Genomic DNA, 21,708 nt, shown 5'->3' on the forward strand with positions numbered 1-21,708 from the left:
CCAGCAGTAGCACTGCTAGGAATTTACCCAAGGGATACAGGAGTACTGATGCATAGGGGCACTTGTACCCCAATGTTTATAGCAGCACTCTCAACAATAGCCAAATTATGGAAAGAGCCTAAATGTCCATCAACTGATGAATGGATAAAGAAATTGTGGTTTATATACACAATGGAGTACTACATGGCAATGAGAAAGAACGAAATATGGCCCTTTGTAGCAACGTGGATGGAACTGGAGAGTGTGATGCTAAGTGAAATAAGCCATACAGAGAAAGACAGATACCATGTTTTCACTCTTATGTGGATCCTGAGAAACTTAACAGAAACCCATGGAGGAGGGGAAGGAAAAAAAAAAAGAGAGTGGGAGAGAGCCAAAGCATAAGAGACTCTTAAAAACTGAGAACAGGGGCGCCTGGGTGGCGCAGTCGGTTAAGCGTCCGACTTCAGCCAGGTCATGATCTCGCGGTCCGGGAGTTCGAGCCCCACGTCAGGCTCTGGGCTGATGGCTCAGAGCCTGGAGCCTGTTTCCGATTCTGTGTCTCCCTCTCTCTCTGCCCCTCCCCCATTCATGCTCTATCTCTCTCTGTCCCAAAAATAAATAAAAACGTTGGAAAAAAAAATTAAAAAAAAAAAACTGAGAACAAACTGAGGTTTGATGGGGGGTGGGAGGGAGGGGAGGGTCATTGATGGGTATTGAGGAGGGCACCTTTTGGGATGAGCACTGGGTGTTGTATGGAAACCAATTTGACAATAAATTTCATATATTGAAAAAAAAAGAAAATGTAACCTAATTGTATCCAAATGTAATACAGGAGGGATATGTAGCAGAGCATACCCAGTAGGCCCTACCTTCATAGCATAGGGGAGGCAAACTTACCCTCTATCCTGTTAGAATCTCTGGCTGGGCCGAAGAATTAAGTCAACATCAGACAGATCAACAAGAAAAAAGCATACACATTCTATTTTACACTTACAAAAAAGCATTCACAGGAAAATGATGCCCCCCAAAGTGATTAGGTCTAAATGTTCATATGCATTTAGGTTGAACAAACAGCAGTGATTGTGAAATAGGGGGAGTTGAAAAGGAAGAGAAGGCTGTTTTCACGAGGTGGTCTGTACAGATTCTTCTTGGCCTCAACTCCCCATCTCTGATGATGACAGTGTGCTTTTCCTCCTGGTCCCTGGAGGGCGGCTTTCACATGGGAATTCTGCATTGTCCTGCTTTCAGGAAAAAAGGGGGAGGTCAGAGCATCCTTCTTGCTCCTTTGTCTTTCAAGTGCCTTTAGCTCCAATTAGTATGTCAAATGGATTATTTTGGAGTGATGTGTTCTCTTTTTCTAAGATTATTTATTCGTTTTGAGAGAGAGAGGGTGTGCAAACAGGGGAGGGGCGGAGAGAGAGAATCCCAAGCAGGCTATACATTCAGTGTGGAGCCCGACATGGGGCTCAATCTAGAAACTGTGAGATCATGACCTGAGCCAAAATCAGGAATCAGATGCTTAACCGGCTGAGCCACCCAGATGCCCCTAGAATGACATGATCTCAGCCTTTTCAACAGCATACCTGGAGTCCACCTGCTTACCTCTGTCTCAGTCCCTGTCTAATCACCATCTCCACATTGTTCACAGCCCCTCGCCCAGTGACTGCAAAGCTACCTTGCTAGTCTCCTCCCATTCGTTGCTGTCTCCCCTCTTCCATCCTTTTCTCACATGGATGGCTTCTGGTCACTTACAAATGGAAACCAGATTGAGCCATTTCCATCTGAAACCCTCTCCAACTGTCCCTAAGTCCCTAACTCCAGCCTGATACCCTCCTCCCTGCTCCTTGAAGCTCACCTTAGCACCTTGGTTCTGGCTGTTCCTTCTTACTTAGACTGGAACATTCCTTCCCAGAAATTCACCTGACTCGTCCCTCTTTTGTCATTAGTCTCAGCTGACACGTAGCCTTGTCAGGGAGGTCTTCTCTGATCACCCAAACAATGTAAGTCCTTGAGCAACTCTCCCATTACTTTGGCATGTTTTTATGGCACGTATCATGCCCTGTATATCTTCATCTTCATTTTTATGTGTTCGTATGTTTATTGTTTGTCCCCCTCCATTAGATGGCAAGCACCTTGAGAGAAAGATTTTATCTGTCTTATCATATAGTCACAGTGTTTAGAAGAGTGCCTGACACCCAGTAAATAACTAAGATTCATATGTTGAATAATTAGAGAATGAACCACTATGGTTAAAACAAGAAGTATACTTTTCAAATACAGGAGACTATATAAAGAGATAGAGTTTAGTTATTTTAATCAAAAAAAGCATAGAACTTAGGCAATGGCATAAAACCCAAAAAGCATAAAACAAGGTGACAGAAACTAAACCAAATTTACCAGGTGGGTTTAAAAATAAAATTCAATTATGGCATATGTTGCTCCAAAAGGATTCATCTACGATAAAATGATGCAGAAATGTCTAAAATAGAGGATAGACAAAAATGCATTGGTTGACTGCAAACACAAAGAAAACAGAGGTCGTGATTGGAATTTCTGAATGAATCAAGGCACATTGAATGGGGCAAAGGAGGTTTATTATACTGATAGCTACATGATCCACAGTGTGGATCTAGCATGAAAGTGCTAGAATACAAATAATTGTAAATTGTAATAGATTGTATTGTAAATGTAAAAAGAATTGTAAATTCTTTTTCTTCCTCTTTTTTTTTTTTTTTTTTTTTTGAGAGCAAGAGAGAACAAGCAGGGGAGAGGGGCACGGGGAGAGAGAGAATCCTAAGCAGACTCCATGCTCAGCACAGAGCCCAACGCACGGCTCAATCCCACGACCCTGGAATCATGACCTGAGCTGAAATCAAGAGTTGGACACTCAACCAAACTGAGCTACCCAAGCACCCCAGAATTGTAAATTCTGAGAAAAACATCAGAACCCCAATTGAAATGGAAGATCTTAACACATCTGCCCTAAGTCTATTATATCCTAGAAGGGGAGTAGGGAAAAGGCAGGATATAAATTAGGAGACTGGCAGATGAGATAGTAAAAATAAATGACATCGTGAATTAGAATAAATATAAAAGATGAATTACCATTTAGTTAGTTGGTGTTCAGGTTCACCAATAAACAGTTTTCAACAACTACTATATGCTAATTATAGAACTGGTTGTGGGGGTGTTTAACATGCCTTCTTTTCTGATACAGAAATATTTTTCAAAATAGATCATATACTAGGTCACAAACAAAGCCTCTATTAATTTCAAAGGGCAGAAATTATATAAACTACATTCTTTGTCCACAATGCAGTAAATCTGGAAATTAATAACAAAAATTTAAAGAACAAAAACAAACCTCAACACTTGGAAATTTTTTATTGGTCTAAATAATAAGGTCAAAGGAAAAACTAAAATATTAGATAATTCTATGTATGTTTGCCTTTACACTTGTACTGTGTATATAATTTTATATATAATATTAATGCTATTTTGATTAACAAAGTAATATACCATTTTAAACATTCAGTTTATAGACCTACAACTTGAAAAGTTAAAGTCCCAATAATCCCACACTCCAGGGATAATCACTGACTTTCTTTCAGATTTAAGTAAACAAACATATAAGTAAGAATATAAATAAAATATGTACCCCTGCCAAGTGCCCTCTTCTGTGAGGACCCACTTCCCTCTACATGCACTGCATCTTTGGAGACGGAGATGGGAAGTTCTAACTACCATCTAACTACTATGTAATTCCTAACACTAGAAATTAACTATCCAGGGATACTCTCTACTTGACTCCCAGGGTAACTATGGGCATGCACCGAAGTAATGTCACCCAGTTCCAATGCACACCAATGAATAAAGAATTGCCATAATTATTATGATGGTTATTCTACAGCTCAGACCCAGACCAAAAAAAAAAAAAAAAAAAACCACACACACACTCTTTTCAAGTCATTTTATGTGCATAAGACACCTCTACTTCTACCACAGAGAACAGAAATTGCTGAGTTGCCAGCTCCGGGCAATGCTTGCAGAACCAATGCTGCTTGGTTTACTTTAGAGGGAAAATAACTTCATTACAAGTGACATTTTTTTGGCTAGCTGGTCCTCTACTGACCAAAATGCCCCAGAGCACTTGTGATCTCTGCAGCTGACTGGAGTGGTCACTTCAGACTCCAAGGACCCTGGGGTAGGAAATCAAACCTGCCAAATGTGAGATAAGTCCATGAGAGGGTCCAAAGTTTTTGTCTTAATTTTTTTTTTCTTGGCGTTTTCTCTGACCACCTCTTTCATTTTTTTAAATTTTCTTTTTTTTATGTTTATTTATTTATTTTGAGAGAGAGAGAGAGAGAGAGGAAGGGGAGGCAGAGAGAGACGGAGACAGAGTATCCCAAGCAGGCTCCGCACTGTCAGTGCAGAGCCAGACCTGGGGCTCGATCCCAGGAACCGTGAGATCATGACCTGAGCAGAGGTCAAGACTAGGATGCTTAACCAACTGAGCCACCTCAGGTGTCCCTGACCACCTGTTTTAAATTGTAGCCTCCCCACCACCCTCTTTCTCTTTTTGAGTTAATTTTTCACCATGGCAGGTATCATCAACCTTGTCTGGTTTATTGTCTCTGTCTCCCCATTAGAATGTGAGTTCCATGAGAGCACAGCAGTTTGTGTGTTCAGTTTACTGCTCTAGCCCCACCGCCTACAATAGAACGTGGCACATAGTAGCTACTCAGTAGATAGTTTTGAGTGAATAATCTCCAAATCCATCTCTACAGTAAAAGAAGTTTTCCTGAGGGAGGACAGAGCCAAATGAGCTCCAAGTTTTGAAACAGATTGGGCCTGTAGGGCCATCCATGGGGTCATGTACACGCGATGAAGAAACTTTTCAAGAGGTTGAGTGAAACAGAGACAGGGGGAGAATATTTACTTGGGGAGCTTTGTATATAAAATTGAATCCTTTGGGGGCAGAAGGGACTGAAGAGGGAGAGATATGAAGCCAGGTGCGCCTTGGCCCACCTCTCCCTTTTGCCAACATATTCAACCTCTTAGGAATTTCTGACAGTTCTACCTTCAAAATAAATGAGTCCAAGTACTTCTCTATGTGTGCACTCTGTAACTCTGGTCTTTGTAACCTTTCTCTCCAGCCTAGAGTATGTCAATAGCTCCTAACTTGCAATTAACTTTGTGCGCACAGCTGGCTCTCCATACAGCATCAAACTAAGTCTTCCAACAATATAGATCAGATCCTGTCACCGCCTGCTCAGACCCTCATGGGTGTCCACCTACCACCTCAGAGCCTTTGACCTTAATGCACCTCCTCCAGGTCCTTGCTCAAATCCCACCTTCCCAGCCAGGCCTACTCTGACCACCCCACTATTCAATTCTACCCTCCACACCAGACACCAGCACTCCTTGGCCTCCTTATTTTACTTTTTCTTTTTTCCCCTATTGCTGACTTCTTCTAACATTCCAGGCAAGTGACTTACTGATGTTCACAATTTACCCTTTCTCCCGCTCCTGCTTCCCAGAATGTCAGCTCCAACAGGGCAGGGAGATCTGTTTTGTTCCCCTGGGAACACCGAGCTAACATTATTAGCTCAGTGCCTGGTGCATATCAGGTGCTCAATCATTTATTGAATGGGTGACTTAGAACATTAAGAGAAGTGCAGTGGGTAATGATTTCCTGGGAGCTGAGCTGATTATGAAACAAATCTTTAGAAAGCAGGAATCGCAAGAACGAACACCAATGCTATTCTCCTCTTTGGCTACTTGTCTGAAGCAGACCTTGAATAAAAATAAGGACTTTGTTTCCTTTTCCTGCTTCTGTCCCAAACAGGTGCCTGAGGCTCCTTTTGCGACACCAGCTACTTCGGTAACTCTAACACTGTTAGCAATTTCCCCACAAAGGTGCTCTCCTTGGCAGGCAAGTGGAAAAGCACAGCCGCTCACCAGGGACGCGCCTGACTCGCAAGAAAAGACGACTGCAGATTTCTGGCAGGGCCGCTCCCAGCTCCCCGTCAGCCCTCTTCGCTATCCCCAGGCGTTACGAGGGTGGCTTAGAGCTGAGCTAAACCACATCCCGCCTCCCCGCGGCTCTGGCTCCCTGGGGCCGGGGCGGGGCTGGGCAGCTCTGCACCCTTAGGAACTGCCCCCGGTCGCCCGCTTCCCAGCCGGGATGCAACGAAACACCCGGGCCCCCGCAGCGCATCCGGGCACAGGACAAAGGGCCGGAGCCCACGCGTGCCTCCCCGACAGGGGCTTCCCAGCACGCGCGGCTGATCCCGGGGTCTGCAGCCGGGTGGCAGGGCTGGCGGGGCTGGCGGGGCTGGCTTGGGGGAGAGGTGTGCGCGCGGTTGAACTGCTCAGCAATGAGCGCAAAGAAAGGAGACAGAGAAGAATATCCGAGAACAGAACTCCAGTCCTCTCCGGGGAGTGCAGAGGAGCAGGGCGGGGGCGCCGAGGCGCGTCGGGAGCTGATCCAGCCAAGTTTGCTCCGGGTTAGATCAACTTTCTCGGTCTCTGCTCGCCTGGTTGCAGCAAGGGTTCCAGGTCACCCGCAGGCGCCTAGACTGCAAGTCCCGAGGGGCGGAGGGTGCGCTGCACGAGGGGAGGGGGCGGCCGGACCCCGGGTCGCGCAGGCGCCGTGCTCGCCCCCTCATCTCACCCCCGCCCCGTCCGTTCCTCGGGCCCCGGAGGGTGACTGGGGGAGGGGGATGGCTAGCGCCGGAGCCGTGGGAGGGCCGGAGGCAGACACAAAGCCTGCCCCTCCCCTCCGCTCCCCTACTCCTCTTCCTCCTCCACCTCCCGCTCCGCCCCAGTGGGGAAACCCAGCCCCGCGCTAGTCCGCGGGCCACCGCTCGCCCCCCGCCTCCGAGACCTGCGGGGAGGGCCTGCGCGAGGTAAGGGGCGGTGGCCGCGGAGACCCCACCCCCGGTGTCCGCACCCAGCACCCGGGGAGGCTCCGGGGTTCCGGCGGGGGCTGTGCGGGGTTCGAGGCCCTGGGTGCTGCTGCTCGCACTGTCTTCCCCTCCGCAGGGAACCTGGGGGGTACAGAGAGCGAGCGAGTGTCCTCGAGGGGTTGTGGGAACGGGTGGGGGAGGAGGTGCTAGGGAGTGGGACGCCGGGACCCGCGTAGGGTGACCTTCCGGCGCCCTGAGGCGACTGCAGGTCCAGTTGGTGTCTTGGAGTATCCTTAGCCGACCTCTGCGGGGGTGGAGTGAGGGACAGCCGGAGGGTGCGGGCGCGGTGGCTCCAGGTGCCGTGTGTGTGAGTGCTAGCGGAAGGGGGGGGGGGGCACCTTTGTTGAGTTCTACCTTCTGGGCCGCCTACGGGGTGTCAAGTGCGCCTGGTGCCTGGGAGCGCGGGCGGGACTGGGGGTCGCATAGCCCGGGTGCCCAGCGCAGCTCCAGTCTGTGCGCCCATTCCGTGCACGGGCAGACGCCCCCTTCCGAGGCTTCTTCCACCGGGGCCACAAGACCCCGTGGGAGGGTCCGTGAGTCTGGCCCCGGGGCGCTGGGCTGTCGCGCTGATTGATGGCTGCGCTGCGGGAGGAGGAGGAGCCCGGGGTTCCTGCCGGGAAGGGACGGGGCCACTTTCCCACCCTCAGGCCTCTCCGCCCCCTTCTGGGCTCGGCCTCCACCCTTGGCCTGGGCTTCCACCCGCGCAGCGTCCGCCCACCCGGCACCGGGCGCCCCTGCATGGTCGGGGGACGGCAGCGTTTGCAGAATTCTGCTTTAAAGCCTGTGATTTGTTGCCAAGAAATACAGGGCAAGACCCGGTCCCCTGGGCCCTAAGAGGCGCCTTTCTTCTCGAAGATCTCGAATCCTTTGGGTTTTCCTAATTGAGCAGAGGAGGCTGCATACAGTAGAGCCGCACTTTGTTGCAGGCCTGAGGGTTTCGGGCACATTGGGGGTTCTTAGGAACGTGCTGTCACAAATAAGGAAATCTCAGAGCACTCTCCCACCGACAGGACTTTGTGAATAGTGAGCAAAAATAAACACTGGCAGTACTCCGTAATTAAGATATTTTAAGGCAGTGTTTTAAAAAATAAAGTTTAATGTAAAAAATCAACGATGAACAAAATACCAACATTTAACATAAAGACAGCTTTTGTTAGGCCCCTGCATTATTGTGCAATGGGAACAGTGGTTTCCAGTCACCCTCAGTTTGTCCGGTCCCCACCTGGAGGTTTATGAGGGTTGACAGTGGCCTGCAACAGATTAGGCAATACTGGCTTTATATATAGTCCTTTTTTTTTTTCTTTTTTTGCGGTGGAGCTTTTATTAACTTTTTACCCAGCTCAAATATGGGGGGATATTTTGATAGGTGTATAAAGAAGTGTGCATTTAACTTTTGGCCTCAGCTTCCAGTGTGTCTCTAGAGAACCCTTGCATTCCCTGTGCTGGGGTACTGGGGTAGTTCTATAGAGGGCGTCAGGGGTCAGGTGGGGCCCGGGACAGTGAGGGGTCCTTGCATCTGGGTCTAGAGAAGGCTGGTGGTTGACAGGAGTTATGAGGTTTACAGACTCTGCTCTCAGTAGTTGGAGACTGAGGACATGAGAGCAAAGCAACCAGGACCTCTTTTGTCTGGCCACTTTCTGCAGGTAGAGAAGGTTAGCTAGGTAGAGAAGGAGACCTAAAATGACCCACACCTGCTGCCCTTGCAGGGGTGGATGGGAGGAGCTTGACTCCCTCTGGGGCTCTGGGATGTGCTTGTTCACTAGAGCTTCCCAGCAGCCCTTCTGTCCTCACTTGAGGCCTTTCCTCCCCTTCACCAAAGTCAAGGGCCACTACCTACTCCAAAGAGGAGTTCGGGGGGGGGGGGGCGCCTGGGTGGCTCAGTCGGTTAAGGGGCCGACTTCAGCTCAGGTCATGATCTCACGGTCCGTGAGTTCGTGTCTCCCTCTCTCTGACCCTCCCCCGTTCATGCTCTGTCTCTCTCTGTCTCAAAAATAAATAAACGTTAAAAAAAAAAAATTAAAAAAAAAAAAAAGAGAGGAGTTCGGTTCTCCAGAATCAACCTCTTTCCTGGACTGAATCTGCTTCCTCTGCATAGAGGAGACTGAGAACTGATTTCTACGTGCAGGGGCGTGCAGCCCTGGGAGGCCAGCCTTAATGGGACCCATTCTTCACATACTCCCCAGGCTATGTCATCTTGGTATTATGTCTCACTCCCCCCACCTCCTCCAATGTATGTCCAGCCCTCCTAATGGTCTTTCACAGTTCTGGTGGTTTCAGCTGGGAAGGTTCCCCTGACCTCCCTCCTCCTTTCCCTGATGAGACGTCAGGGCCACCACAGGTGTGGACCCCACTTGCCCACTGTCTGTGAACAAAATCAAAAGCCAGATCATAGCTCTTCCTGCCTCACCTCCAACACCAGGGACAGGACATTGAAAAGAATGAACAAAAGTATCCCTTGGTATATCCTTAGTAGATAGATGTATATCCTTAGCAGATAATCGTTATTTTTATAGCACTTTGCAAAATGCTTTTACAGATAATACCTCAGTTGTTTTTCACCAAAGTACTGTTAATTCCACTTGGTAAGTGAGAAACAGAGGCCTGGAGAGGTCAAAGCACCAAAGCTGGCACCAGGGCTCCAGGCTCAATACCCATCTCCCTGAACTACTGCTGAGTTGCTAGAGGTGTCTGTGCTCAGAGGTACACCCCGGGCAGTGTCTGTCTGCAGCAGAATTTAACCAAGCTGTGTTTTAGGGTGCAACTTTACTAAAGAAAAAAATTACTAAAGAGTTATAGTGGTAGAACGCATTAGCACAAATGCTAATGTTAAACAGGGTTTCCTCTGCAGGACTTTTTAGTGCCTTTATTATTATAGTGTGCGCTGGGTCTCTTTAGGGTGATGCCATAATATGGACTGTTTGCCAACTTCATTTGGCCACAGAACACTCTTTCTCATGAAGCATCTTTAGGATCCAGTGTTCTAAGGAGTCCGCTTTGGGGATTGTTTAGTTCACCCAAATGTTTTTTTAGTTCACCTCTGACATCTGGGCAGTTTCCAAGGACCATTAGTGCTTAGGACAGCAAAAAATCTAAATTCTGGACATTAAAAAGGCACAGTAATCCCCCCTTGTAAATTGTTTGTTTGCAGCTGTTGTGGGCCAGACTAACAGGAGTCATTCTCCAGGGCTTGGTCAGATTTGAGGGAACCAAAGGAGTCGAGTAAACAATGCAAACAGGCTCTAGGGAGCATGTCTTCATGCAGATGTCAACCAGCCTTCCCTGAGTGTGCCTCCCATGCGGCTGTGTATGTGGGATGGCAAGGTAGGGGTTCTTGGGCTGGCGCACATCTTGTTTGATCACCTCCACTGAGTGAGAAGGTGCACCCCGGAGGTTTCACTTGTCTCCCTGGGAGCTGGCAGTGTGGATTCTGTAGTGGGTCAAGGGCTACATTACTCCTGAAAAGGTAGCTACTGGATCTGGCACAAAGGGCTGCTGATGGCAGGGGCCACTTCACAGGCATCCATTGTTTGAAATCTGGTGTTTTTAAGAAAGAGTTTGCCAGCATCCAACTATTCTGCGCTTTTTTCACAGAGGGGTAACCCTGGCTGTTCAGCCTCTTTTGCATTTAAGACAGGAGATCAATGGGGGAAGCCAGAGTTTGAATTTCAGAGATTGAGAGGACTCTGGCTGGCTAGTGGAGGAGCCTTGGGAAAGGTGATACTGACATCAGAGGGGGCGTGGCCACAAGCAGACAGTAACTTCTGCCTACTCGCATTTCTGGGTCTCCAGTGCTGAGGGAATTTATCTCCAGATTTTTTTCGGAGATTTTTCCAAAGCATGGAAAGGAAGTAGTCTCTGGGATTTGAATGGAATAGGACGGTATCACAGAAGTCAAGGAAACTAGTGTTTTGAGAAAAATGGACCTATCAAGTGTGTGCGTGTGTGTGTGTGTGTGTGTGTGTGTGTGTGTGTGTATTCACTCCTGCATTTGCGGCCAAGGAAGAAAGTGGGAGGGAAATAGTGTGATTTTTTTTTTTAATTTTTAATATTTTGAACTTAAAAGTGTTGCAGGGGAAGAACTTCCTCTGCCCTTCAAGGTCCTTCTAAGGACTTGAATCGAATAAATGGGATTCTTGTGAGCCAGATTAACAGGAAAAAATCAAATTTAATGACATAAGGGGAATCCACACAGACTTGGGATTCCAAGGACAGTCAGGCAACATGAGGATAAGGAGAGGGTTAGGGGTCTGAGGTTGCCCTATTATGCAGATAAGTTTCTTAGGTACAGAGACATCTCTGGTAGTAGCTCTGCTCTCTTCCTGGTACGGACAGGCAGTTGAGGGAGAGGTAAAGAGCTTTTCCTCAAATCTTCTGGGTTTGATTGCTTTGAAGTCAAAATAATCTTCATGCCATGAGGATGGCATCTTGGCCCATCTTAGGGTGGGCTGCCCTTGGCCCCTACAAAAGTTCTGGATGTTACCAAGATAGAAATTTTCAATAAGCAGCTAGAAACAAGGTGTCATTGGGGCATGCTGGGGACTGAAAACAGGGAAGCTGTTTTACACAGGGAGAGACCACAGGCCAAGCAGGAAGGGGTCAAAGCAGAACCAGGAAGCCCACATCCAGGAGCAGAGATGGAGATTGTGAAGCCAGACACAGGGAAGGAAGAGGAAGAACCGATGAGTGGATAGTCCAGAGTTTTCAACCTGCTAGTTTGTGGCCAGCGTCTGTTGTGATTGGTCAGGGCCCAGGCTATCCCATGTCATTAAGTATTTTTAATATTCTTTTTTCAATGTTTATTTATTTTTGAGAGAGCACTAGCAGGGTGTGAGCAGAGGGAGAGGGAGACACAGAATCCGAAACAGGCTCCAGGCTCTGAGTTGTCAGGACAGAGCCCGACATGGGGCTCGATCCCATGAACCTCGAGATCATGACCTGAGCCGAAGTTGGATGCTTAACCGACTGAGCCACTCAGGGCCCCTGTATTTTACAATTTTTAATGAATTAACTATTTTAATTGAGTAGGATAACATAGTAAATGAAATAAACAAACACTTTGGTTTTCACATATATGATAGCATGTTCTAGGTCAGGAATACTAAATACAAAAATCAAAACACTTAACTAGTTTAAATAGGAAGCTAAATAAACTTTATTTGCTTTATAAGACATTTTTTTCTTTATTATGAAATCACCAGAGGTGTTTTTATTTTTTTTCTCAAATAGCTAATGTCCAACTGCATTTAACTGTGCTTTGATTACAAAAATACTTCTTAAAAATGAATCAAGACAGGGGCACCTGCGTGGCTCAGTCGTTTAAGCTTCTGACTTCAACTCAGGTCATGATCTCATGGTCCATGAGTTCAAGCCCCTTGTCAGGCTCTGTGCTGACAACTCAGAGCCGGGAGGGAGCCTGCTTCGGATTCTGTGTTTCCCTCTCTCTCTGCTCCTCCTCTGCTCATGCTCTGTCTCTCAAAAATAAATAAATATTTTAAAAAATGAATCAAGACAGATATCTCTCCTTTGTGGTAAGCAAAAGGCACCTTCATGGGTCGGGTTGCACAGGAACTTTTGAGTCCCCAGAAATGAGCCAAGATCCCACACCGGCAGGCAGGGCTGAAACCAGCAGCTGTGTCTTGGAAGGCACGGGGTTTGTCACTTGGACACATGGCGCCAGAGTGAGGTGGCATCCAAACAATACCCCTCATCTCACTATCCAGACTTTTCTTGTCTAAGTGCTGAGTGTTCATGACTTTTTTTTTGTCCTACAAACACTTCAGCGTTTTGTAGAGTCAAATGCTTGTACTTTTCCTTTGGGTTTCCTTAACGGTTCTTGTGCCTGGGAAGCCCTTCTGCATCCTCAAACAACTAACCATTTATGTTTCCTTCTAACTTTGATGGTGTCCATTTTACAGATTTAAAGAGAATCCGCTTAACTCTTAGTTTACCGAGCATCGTTTGGTGAATGGATCAACCTCTCCCCAGCTCTGTAATCTGTACTGTTTGGCAGAAAAGTCCTACTCCATCTGCCATACTTTCATCTTTCTTTTTTTTTTTCCAAATTCTTTTGGTTATGCTCTTAATTCTTCCAGTCAAATTTCATTCTGTGGGGTTTGTCTGGAATTGCATTAAGCCGGGACACTGATACATTAAGACTTGATGAAAATTTTTGATCTTCCTCTAGTAAATTACAAATTGAATGCAACCCGCAGGCCTTGGTTATGCATATTCAGGCCACTCTGGTGTCTGGTGTCTGTGCTGCTGAGAGGTGTGGAATCCTGGCTGACTTCAGGGACTTCAGAGTTCCTTTGAGATCTGAGATCTGAGATCTGACTGGTGCAGATGCAGGTGTGTCTGTGTAACTGCTGGTCCTTCGGGCCCCCCAGCTTAGCAGGGGGTGCTTACAGATGCTGCTGAGGACAGGGCAGTGTGGTCAGTGCTTGATTCCGGAGACAGACTTGTGCTGGTTTGAACCCAAAAACTCCTAATTAAAGTGCTTTATTATTTTCCCATGCAGTTTTTCCCCCTGGCAGTTTAGGGATCTGAATGGGAACTAAGACAGAGGCCCTGTCTTTTTAAAGATGTTTTCTTTTTTATTAGGCCTTCTCTTTATTAATCAAACACAGGGGTGGTGGGGGTGTATTTCAGAGGCTTCTCTGGATCAACACTCTGAAGGAAGGAGACTCCACCCCCAACAGTTTAGTGGCCTCTCAGAAAAGGAGGGAGGGAGGAGGAGAGGGAGGGGCCAATGAGATGAGCAGACAGGAAGGCCCCCCCACCCAGGTTGATGAAGATATCCATGTAGGGTTCTTTTCTCAAAGCTTCTACCCCTTGGTAGGGTGAGGTCTGATGTATGAAGTGGCAGTCATATTCCACAGCAACCTGTCCCTCCCTTTTCCTGGCCATCTGTCCTTGGGGCCTCCTACCCATTCTCTCTGCATTCCTGTCCTGACACATACTTAACACATACTTGGCATTACACATAGTTTTCCCATGGGCCTGTCTCATACCCCAATTATGCCTAATATTTTTAGCTAATGTCTTTCCCTAAACAGTGTACAGGGTGACCTTAGGCCATAATGTATTGTAAAGGATATAGATAGTCTACATTGTAATGTTGGCTTGAGCCAGCCCCTTCTCTTATACTGAATTTTCACAGGACTCTGGTACCTACTAGGGGTGGGGTCATATCAAAGAGCAGGGGTGAGGACAGGGCACAGTGACCTCTTTCTATTCAAGCGTGCCATTGGTTGCATATAGAAGGGGCACTTTATCTTGTCCCAGGCATCAGAAAAGGATTCACAGTGGAAGGGATTAGCTCTGAAAGGTGGATTATTTGGTGGACAACTAGTAATCATTGGGTTTCAGATAGAGGAATGTCAGGTGCAAAGAATGAGAATCAGTGTATGGGACCTGTGGAGGACAGTGTCATGTCCTAAAGATCAGACTGGAGAGATGGGGAGAGTCTGGGAGGGAAACCTATCATCTACTGCCCTGGCAGCACAGTCTTGTCACAAAGCCATGCTCAGGCTCTGTGGGGGATTGTGCCTTATTTCTGATTTAAGGAGAATCTCATCCTCCTTTGTCTACCAGGAAATAAGGGGAGGTCTTCACAGGAAAGTTCTGGAGACTGGCTAGGGCCCACCAGAGTGGCTAGAACAGAGGCCAGCCGACTGGAGTAGTCCTCCCCCTGCGTGGGTCAGCTTTTGGCCAAGGGCCGCCCCCAGCACTTCTGCTGACTCTGCGTGCAGGCACAGCAGGTCCTGTCAGCCTGAAGCCCTCCTCCCACAGAGACAGGTGCTGGCCTAGGCCAGGAAAATGGTAGAGGAGTCTGAGGGGAGATGGGCAGACCACTGGTAGCATCTGCCTGGGTCTGGGGAATGCTTGTTCTCAGCCTCACAGAAGCCGGCAGGGCAGACGGTCAGGAAGAATTAGCCCCTCTTCATTTCTTGTGATGGATGAGGATCAAGAGTTCCTCACTAACCCTCTGCCAGAAGGGTTATGCCTTCATGCCTGTGAGCAGTCACCCTGGCCCCCCAAAGACCATCCCAGATGTTTCCCAGCAGTGTTATTTCCCACAGTTTTACCGCAGACATTTATGCCTTCAGACCTTATTGGAAGCATTCATGGTAATCACAGGATGCTTGTAACTGTGTAAATGTCCTTCTTGGACATAGTTAGCTCTTTGTTTCTATAATCGATCATTGGCTCTTGGTTCCTTGAAGATTGATGAGGTGTAGAATGGAGGACACCGAGAACCATGGGTCGAGGAGACAAGAGAACATTTGAACATCTGAAGGAGAATTTCTTAATCATGTCAGGTAATGGCAGTCTATACCCAGTCTATACCAGTCTATACCAGTCATTTGTCAAATTCTTCCTCTATAAATACATATAAGCATCTGAGACAATATGCACCTCTTGCCTCCATCATTTCTGCCCCATAACCACCAACATCCCCTCCTCCTGTTTCTGGTGGGTGCAGGGCCCCCCCAATGGAAGCACAAGATGGTGGGATATGTGATTTGTTTCAAACTAGCCAATCACAGGCAGCCTCACGGAGGGCATAAGCTGTTACCAGGGGGTTGCAATCTAACATGTGGATCCCACCAGTGATGTCCCACCAGTAAGAACTCTATGCATCTGCTCTTCTGAGCATACAACACCTGGAATAATGGTTGAGACAGAGAAATCAGAATAACAGGCAGGACCATGTGGAATTTGATGAGATTTTAAGCATTGTGTTTCAGGATCCCAAGAGAGATACCTTGACAAAGTCTGATTTGGATGACTGATATGAGGTAGAAATCAATCTCTTTTGGTTTTTTATTTTTTTTAAGTGTATTTATTTAGTTTGAGAGAGAGAGAGCTTGAGTGGAGAAGGTAGAGAGAGATGAACAGAGAAAATCCCAAGCAGGCTCCACACCCAGTGAAGAGCCCGACTGGGGCAAGAGATCTTAACTGACTGAGCCACCCAGGTGTCCCTCTTTTAGTTTCTCTAAGACATTTTTCATTTAGTGTAAGCATCAAGAAACCATTAAAATTGTAATTGCAAGAGGAAAAATATGATCAGCTATAAGAAGGAAAGAAAATGAATGGCACAAAAGTGTAACATTGTAGTGGCTCTTTTACCGTGAACCCATTTAAACTTGTGGCTTTTAGTTCGTCTTTAGTATGGAGGGATTCTTTTTTTTTTTTTTAAGTTTTTTTTTTTTCTTAACATTTGTTTATTATTGAGAGACAGAGAGACAGAGCATGAGCATGGGAGGGGCAGAGAGAGGAGGAGACACAGAATCTGAAGCAGGCTGCAGGCTCAGAGCTGTTTGCACAGAGCCCGATGCGGGACTCGAACTCAAAAACCGAGAGATCATGACCTGAGCTGAAGTTGGACACTCAACCAACTGAGCCACCCAGGTGCCCCAGTATGGAGGGATTCTTAACACATCCCATGAAAGACTATATAGTGAAGGTGTGAAAGGCTTTTAGGGAAAGCTATATTCAATTCTTCCAGAGAGGAAAGGGGTCTGGTGTAAGAACCAAGACTTTAGGAGTGCCTGAGTGGCTCAGTCGGTTGAGCATCTGACTCTTGGTTTTGGCTTAGGTTATGATCTCATGGCTGTGAGATCAAGCCCTGAATTAGGCTGTGTTCTGGGTGTGGAGCCTGCTTGGGATTCTGTCTCTCTCTTTCCCTCTGCCTCTCTCGAAAGAGAGAAAGAAAGAGAGAAAGAGAGAAAGAGAGAAAGAAAGAAAGAAAGAAAGAAAGAAAGAAAGAAAGAAAGAAAGAAAGAAAGAAAGAAAGAAAAGAAAAGAAAAGAGAGAGAGAGAGAAAGAGAGAAAGAAAAGAAAACATAACCAAAACACATAAGACTTCATAGCTCTTAAGAATTATGATGCTTTTCTAAAATAAATATCATTCTAGAAATAGAAATAATAACTGATGAACATAGCAGAATAGTTGTTGAAGGTTGATTGAACTGAAAGTACCTTACAGTGGGATGGTGAACTATTATTTAATTCAACAAAACTGCCTTTGAGAGAAATTTCCTTTTGGTGAATGCTGGGAAAAGTGACCAAAATATGATACCATTTGACCTCAGATTTTTTACACACCATACCAAAGCCCAACACAAACACAAGGAGAGTGCTGTCTGACTGATAAAGCATTTTATGATAAGCCATTCAACAGAAAACCTCTGCAAATGAACATTGGTGAAGGAACACAATTTGCCTTGCCCTCAGTCTTGAGGAGGAATTAGGAAATCTTGTTTTTCTTGTAGAGTTGCTTTGGCTCAGCCACTACCATGCTCTACAATTCACCAACCATGCACCCTGGTCACTGTCCCTCTGCCTCATGTCTACATCTGCCTCCTTTCCAGTGGGGATCCCATGGTTTGGGAGTAGAACCCTTCCTTTGCATAACTGTCTTGCCTGCCTCTCTCAAGTGACTCCCATGACTAAACTCAACCCTGAGCCACACACCTTCCCTAGTCTGTGCCTGCACCAGGCAGGTGGATGTGGATGTGGGTGCTCCATTTTTATTAACTTGTCCATTCTCTTGCTCTGATCAGTCTTTGACAAACTTAAAAAAACAAATCACATCCATATATACAGGAATGAAATAAAGATTGGGGAACTAACACTGTGATGTTTCCCTTTTTCTCTGATCCTGTCCTGTTTCATTTACTTAAAATATGCCAAGGGCAACCTTCAAAATCAATTTCACAACCTATTAATAGGTTTTGAAAAAAATATGTCTTGGATTATTATTTCACTCGGATTCCTTCCTTCTCAAGCCTCCCACACCCTCCTCACTCTCAGTTGATGATTTTACTTCTTATTTCACTGAGAAACTAGAATTAATCAGAACTTCCATCACTCCCAGCTTAAAACTGCCACCAGACCTGTACCTGTGCCCACATGCGCTACCCCACCTCTGCCACAAAGCATAAAACATTTGTGCTCCTCTAGGGGGTCCACCCCCTGCTTGTACAGTAGATTTCAACTTCTTTCATATTCTCAAGGACATTACTCCAGCAGTGTGGGGGATAAGCTTAGGAATTCCCCAGGCTTACACCAATGGGTTAACAAGGCATAAAGAAATGCAAAGTCATAAAATGCTTACACCCAAGTTTGGGTAAACCAGATTGGCACCCCAAGAATAAGGAGGCACAAAGGTGCCAGGAATAGGGAGGTGCAAAGGCACCCCAAAATAGAGAGGGCGTACAGAACCCCCAGAATAGAGAGGGAGAGGCAAAGGCCTAAAGTAGGAACAGGTGCAAAGGTGCCCAATACATAGGTATGTGAAATAAACAAGATTATATATTCAGGGGGGAAGCACCCCCAATTTAGTACTACAGCAGAAAAGCTGTTTTCACAGAAGGATAGGGCCAGGCTAGGTAAACTGGTGAATTGGACTATGGACTGCCCAGAGTGGAGATGGTTAACAAAAGAAAAGGTGCCTTATTAACCCTGAGGTTATTCCCTCTCTCTGTCTTATCCCCTAGGCTAGCAAAGATAAACAGGCATGGCACCTCCTGTCTGCCATTGACAAGCATCTACCCATCTGCCTGGCACCAGGATTTTGTTTTATATCTTCAAAATCCCCCTTTTCCTTCATGTCCCCAAGTTAATGTTCCTAGTTTCTTTGTCTCTTTGTACATGCCCATCACATTTGTAAGCCTTCTGATCTGAATAAATATGGGGCAAGGACCCTTACTCGGGGCTCTTGTCTTTTCCTGGACATTAACCATCTCTTGCTTTCAATCCTGAATCCGCTCTTTTGCTGGCCAAAAGAGAACTTTAGACTTAGAATCTATGACACATCAATCACCCCCTCTCTGTCCTGGATCATCAAGTCTCCCCCTTCCCCTGTCTTGGGTGATTTCCATCCAGGCACAAGCATTCTGCCCATCTTTGGAGAACCTACCTTCATCCCACATCCACTACCAGCTCCTGCCTCCACAACTTGGCCCTACAATAGGGCCTTGCATTCTTTCCTACATTCACTCCGTCAAGACATTGCCCACTGAACTGATCTTGTCAAGGTCCCCCATGACCGCCATGTTGGCAGATCCAATGATCAATTTTTCTTCCCCATCTCCTTCAATTTTCCAGCAGCATTTGACGCAGGTACCTGTCCTTCCTTCTTACAATGCTTGACTATGAAGACCACATCTTCTCTTGCTTCTCCTATTTCATTGGGGTCTCCTTCTCGGCCTCCTTTGCTAGCCTCTTCTCATTTCCTCGATCCCTAAACATCAGAGTGCCTGGCTCTGTCCCTAGGCCTCTTCTCTTCCCTACTGATACCTGTGCTAGGTGACCTCATCCGGTCTCACTGCTTTAAGTACCTGCTCTGTGCAGAAGGTCTCCCCTGAATGGCAGCCTCTGCTGCATATCCAGTGGCCTTCTTGATATCTCTACTTGGTGGTCTCATAGCAATCACAAACCGAACATGTCTCAGACAGGCTCCTTGTCCTGCTCCCCATCGTGTCCCCATCAGGAAATGGCACTATTCTTCCAGGTTTTCATGCTCAGCACCTTGGACTGCCTCAACCCCCCGCCAACACCCCACATCCAGTCCATCGGCAGTGCTGTCAGTCCTGCCTTCAAAATAGATGCCTATCTGACCACCTCTCACCATCCCACTCCTGCCACCTCCAGGTCCCTGTCATCTCCCACCTGGAGTCTTGCAGTGTCCACCTAACTGATCTCTTGCTTTGTTCTTGCCTCCTGTCCATGTTTTGTTAGCAAGTTCACAGCCATCAGGACATTTCCTTTCCCTCCAATTTCCATCTCATTCAGAGTAAAATCCACAGTTTTCTTCACAACCTGCCAGTCCGCCTGAGCCAGGGGCTCTCCTTACCACACTCACCTGTCTGCCTCTCACCGGTCCAGCCACACCAGTACCCTTGCTTTAGTAAATAGGCCTAAACCCTCCTGTGCCTCCACACTGGCTCTTCCTTGGCTTGGAAAGCTCCTTCCACATACCCACATGACCCTCCCTTCCTTTCCTTCTGGTCTCCCCCGAAATGTCCTGAGAGAAGCTGGTCCTGACCACCCCCTATAAAATAGCAAACCTCAGTCCCACCCTCCTGACCCGCTGCATCTACATTCCCTGCCTTATTTTTCATCAAGCTTTTATTTTTGCCTGATATAAATGAGGAAATTCAGATTTTGTCTGTTTTGTTCCATGTTGCCTCCCCAGTACCTGGAGTAGCGCTGGCATATAAATACTTATTAATAAATATTTGTTGAATGCAACATTTAAGAAGAGAGATGCCTGAAGGCTGGGGCAGCGTGGCTAAAGAGGCCAAAATCTCCCTTTGGGCTAAAAATAAAAGTGTGCCTTGTTCTGAGGGAGCCTTCACAAGTGCCAGTGGGACACGTTTCATACTCAGGTACACCATGCAAGGCCCCAGGGTGCACGCCGAAGAATCAGGATGGAAATGGGCTATGAAAGTCCTTCCTCTTTATCCTTTTCTCCAAACCCCGGGAAAAATTCTTCAAGGGAGCTTTTTTTTTTTTTTTTTTTTTTTTTTTTTTTTTTTTTTTTTTTTTTTTTTTAAGTACCTGTTGTATTCAAATTAAGTCTGAGACAAATTTGAAAATTTAAATGCAACCCACGTCTGACGGATGGCACTGGGGGACAGTAATGCTCTGAAGCTAGTAAAGAAGCTAGACTCCTGAGAGTCCCTTAAATTCTGAAGAGAAATTGCTCTTGCAAATTCTGGTGACAGATTTTTCAGCCCATGTGCATGGCTGGTGGAGCAAGTCAGGACCAGCTACATAATTTGTGGGCTCAGTGCAAATGAAAATGGGAGCCCCTTGTTTAAAAATTAATAATGGGGTGCCAGGGTGGCTCAGTCGGTTGAGCATCTGACTCTTGGTTTCAGCTCAAGTCATGATCTCTCTGTTCTGTTCATGGGATCGAGCCCTGCATCAGGCTCTGTGCTGGTGGTGTGGAGCCTGCCTGGGATTCTCTCTCCCTCTCCCTGTCTCTCTCTGCCCCTCCCCTGCTCACATGCGCACTCTCTCTCTCTCTCTCTTTATCTCTCTGTCTCAAAAAAAATTAATAATTTCAAGGTGGTGTCAGCAGAGTATTAAACTAAGGGTGGAGCTCTTGTGAACGCAGGGCCCATGTGGCTACATGGGTCATGCACCTTAGAGCCAGCCCTGGAGCCATGCAGAGCTCATGTTGCATGAGTCATAAGCTTCCACTGACAGGGGGTCCAAGGTCCCTGTCAATAATCACATCAGCTGAGGGTACCAAGTGCCCCCCATGTGGCAGCCCTGTGCTCAGTTCACACTTGTTGACCTCCTATCAGAATCTTAACAAGCCTGTGAGGTGATCACCTCATGCATCATACCCTGGTATCCATGAAATATTCTAATTTTTCCTCTTTTCTTCATATTGTAGAAGCTGAGGCACAGACAGGTTAAGTAACTAATCTGTGGTCACAAAGCATGAAGTGGAAGAGCCACAGTTCAAGCCAGGTCTATCAAATGCCAGGATCTAAGCTCTTAGCAGCTACCCTATGATATCTTTCTAGGTATCCCCATGCAGAAATATGAAGGTGTATTAGTTTCCTAGGGCTGCCCTAACAAAGTGCCACAAACTGAGTGGCTTGGAACAACAGAAATTAATTGCCTCATAGTTCTGGAGGCCAGAAGTGGAAAGCTAGGTGTCTGCAGGGCCAAGCTCCCTCTGAAGGCACCAGAGAAGAAACTGTTCCTTCCTTGCCTCTCCTAGCTACTG

The 21,708-nt window shown here is 46.7% G+C and overlaps 1 protein-coding gene across 1 annotated transcript in view; it reads left to right on the forward strand.

Annotated features, from left to right (window-relative positions):
* Positions 1 to 6,773: 6,773 nt before the first annotated feature.
* The window catches only part of RIN2 (Ras and Rab interactor 2), a 224,041-nt gene continuing 209,106 nt past the window's right edge, over positions 6,774 to 21,708 (forward strand). Inside the window, exon 1 of the mRNA XM_006929986.5 lies at positions 6,774 to 6,893. The gene's annotated coding sequence lies outside the window, so the exon portion shown is untranslated. The remainder of the gene's footprint in view (positions 6,894 to 21,708) is intronic.

The sequence above is a fragment of the Felis catus genome, chromosome A3 (genome assembly GCF_018350175.1).
Source record: "Felis catus isolate Fca126 chromosome A3, F.catus_Fca126_mat1.0, whole genome shotgun sequence".
In the NCBI taxonomy this organism is placed as follows: domain Eukaryota; kingdom Metazoa; phylum Chordata; class Mammalia; order Carnivora; family Felidae; genus Felis; species Felis catus.